The sequence below is a fragment of the Coregonus clupeaformis genome, chromosome 9 (genome assembly GCF_020615455.1).
Source record: "Coregonus clupeaformis isolate EN_2021a chromosome 9, ASM2061545v1, whole genome shotgun sequence".
Lineage (NCBI taxonomy): Eukaryota > Metazoa > Chordata > Actinopteri > Salmoniformes > Salmonidae > Coregonus > Coregonus clupeaformis.
Genome location: NC_059200.1, coordinates 49,928,075 through 49,931,510, shown reverse-complemented (window position 1 = coordinate 49,931,510; position 3,436 = coordinate 49,928,075).

The following is a 3,436-nucleotide window of genomic DNA, read 5'->3' as shown; positions in this document are numbered from 1 at the left end:
CATTTGTGTTCATATTTCTGTGTGGACTGTTAAGTGTATTGCGTTTTCTGTAGATGTTCGTTTGTTGCTGCTTTCATAAAGCTAGGCAGCGGCAATTACTGGGCCCTGGCTGATAAAACCTCTGAATTAATTCAGATATCTTTACTACATACAAGCAAATAAGGTTGCAATGATTTATGTACGTTATGCTGTGTGTGAGAGCGAGAGAGAGGGTGGTAAATGGCGACCACCAGCAGCTTTCGCAGATGTCGGTATATTAACCATTCATATTTTATGAGAAGTTATTTTGCAACCATTAATTATTTCCTTTTCCAGGCTATGAAATCAGTGTGTTTGTATGCCATTCATTACACAATCCTTTCAAAAACTCAATGTCACTCTAATACTATGGTCATCCTTGCTTTATACCTTGTGTCAAACTCGTTGCATGGAGGTCTGCGGGTTTTTGCTCCTCCCTTGTACTTGATTGATGAATTAAGGTCAGTGATTAGTAAGGAGCTCCCTTTACCTGGTTGTCTAGGTCTTAATTGAAAGGAAAAACCAGCAGATATTAGGCCCTCCATGGAATGAGTTTGACACCCCTGCTTTATACAAACCGTAGCTGATGAAGCCAGTCATTGTAAATAGATGTATCATCACACATGCCAGGGTATTGATAATCATGCAGAAATGTCCTGGGATAAAGAATGTGATTAGTGTCACAGTCTACAAACACTGTAAGTGATCATATTCATCAGACTCAGCAGCGCCACCTGCCTGCTGACTGGTACATAACCAATATAAAGCACCACTCAGAATTCACTCTAATGTAGTCTAATAATGTGTCAAACCTGAAAGAAAACCATTAGCTCACTACCCTTGGGACCTTATCTACCTTGGGTAGCAGCACTCACAGCACTCACATTGCCTGAGTAAGTGTAAAGCCATACCATTTTCCTTCAATATAGGCAAAACCATGAATTACCTTGCTATCATCAAAATAGGTAATGCAAGAGAAAAAGTTTTAGGTCCCATGGGCTGTGAAATGCATTTGGGAAAACCTTTCCTCTCATAAGACTGCATCAAAAACAGTAGTTGGGCTCCTGTAAATGCGGACCCCACCCCTGTTCTCGGATGGCGTTGCATGGATATACCGCTGCAGGACGTGTACATATACTGAACAAAAATATAAATACATGTAAAGTGTTGGTCCCATGTTTCATGAGCTGAAATAAAAGGTCCCAGACATTTTCCAAATGCACAATAAGCTTATTTCTCTCCAATTTTGCCCACACATTTGTTTACATCCCTGCTAGTGAGCATTTCTCCTTTGCCAAGATAATCCATCCACCTGACAGGTGTGGCATATCAAGAAGCTGATTAAACAGCATGATCATTAACCAGGTGCACCTTGTGCTGGGGACAATAAAAGGCCACTAAAATGTGCAGTTTTGTCACACAACACAATGACACAGATGTCTCAAGTTTTGAGGGAGCGTGCAATTGGCATGCTGACTGCAGGAATTTCCACCAGAGCTGTTGCCAGAGAATTGAATGTAATTTCTCTACCATAAGCCGCCTCCAATGTATATTTAGAGAATTTAGCAGTTCATCCAACCAGCCTCACAACCACAGACCACACGTAAGGATGCCAGCCCAGGACCTCCACATCCGGCTTCTTCACCAGCGATTTCATCTGAGACCAGCCACCTGGACAGTTGATGAAATTGAGAAGAATTTCTGTCTGTAATAAAGCCCTTTTGTGGGGTGAAACTCATTCTGATTGGCTGGGCCTGGCTCCCCAGTGGGTGGGCCTATGCCCTCTCAGGCCCACCCATGGCTGCGCCCCTGCCCAGTCATGTGAAATCCATAGATTGAAATTCTTTGAAATTGTTGCATGTTGCGATTATATTTGTATTCAGTATAGAATAATAGTGACAAAAAACTTGGATGAAAGGCCCAGATGACATCATGCCTGTCTCTCTGACAGGGGAGACAAAGGTTCTGCTGAGCCAATCCATTCTGCGACCGGATGCATGCCTCTCTCTCTCTCTCTCTCTGCCTCTGTGGCAGCCAGAAACCAGGTCACAGAGACATGGACCACTCAGCAAGCACAGCTAGGCCGTGGTGTCTGGTAAGACCCATAGCAAGGCAAGGCCTCTGCCCTGGACATGTTGTCCCTTAGGTAGTACATTTATAAGAATGAGTACACTAGGACAGGAATTCAAAATCTCCTTAGGTTATTGAACACTGTTTTGGTCTTATGTACCCTATGTGCCCTGGTCAAAAGTAGTGCACTAAATCCTTGGCACAAAGAATGTAACGTTATACTATAACTTCTGTTCCATGAAGGAGGGAAATGAGGTACATCATACTCTCGCGACTTCGGTTGAAGGATCTACAATCCCACCTGACAAAAGGCCAATGAAATCCGCTCGTCGATGGAAGCCTCGCCTTCCACAGGTGATAAGCGCGAGGCTCGGATTCATTCCTTCAATTTAATAACGCTTTTCACCAAGCCCAGGAACGGGCGGTGCAGGACCAAATAGGTGTTGTACCTTGTTTCCCTCCTTCAGGGAACAGTAGTTATAGTCATAACATTACGTTCCCTTTAAGTCAGTCAACTTCGGTACAACATAATATGGGGAAATATAATCACGCCCCAATGGCCCATGGCAGACAACCCAGACCTGACCCCACCAGATGTGGCAGTCTGGGTATTCTGCACACGGTGCGCTGCCTAGTGACTTTCCCCTGTCCTTGCCATAAGCACACTGTGTGCTATACTGGGAGCGGTGATATTGAAGCGATAAAATTTCACAAAGTGTGTGGTGATGCCCAACTCGCCACAGCACAAATATCTCCTGTAGTCAACAGACCCCTGGTGGAGTGGGCACTTACACGGCTAGGTAACCACTGCTCCTTGCTGCTATATGCAAGGGAGATAGCCACCACAATCCAGTGAGAGAGACGCTGCTTAGAGAGCACCCTGCATGCACTGCTCGAAGTGAGAGCAAAAGTGCACTGCTCCACAGCAACAGGGAGTGAGCCAAGGTGAGGAGGGGGAGGGATCGAGTACCCACCCTCGTCTGTTGATGTATGCCACCGTTGTCATGTTGTCGGATCTGACCAACACATGCCGGCCCGACAAACGCGCGACGAGGAACCTAAATGCTAAGTACACCGTCAGAAGTTCCAGGTAATTAATATGCCGGGCACTCTGTGACACTGTCCATACTGCCCGAATTGAGTAACCCTCGCACAGCGTGCCCGACCATTGCGAGACAACACCTGGCCCATAGGAACCCCTTGTGACAGCTGCCGGGGATCCCTCCACTGGGCCAGTGCCCGAAGGCATGTCAGGGACACTTAAATTGACCAGTTTAGGTGGCGAGATGCATCCAAGCATGTTGCTAGTACCCACTGCTGGAATGGCCGCATCAATAATAGTCCCAGG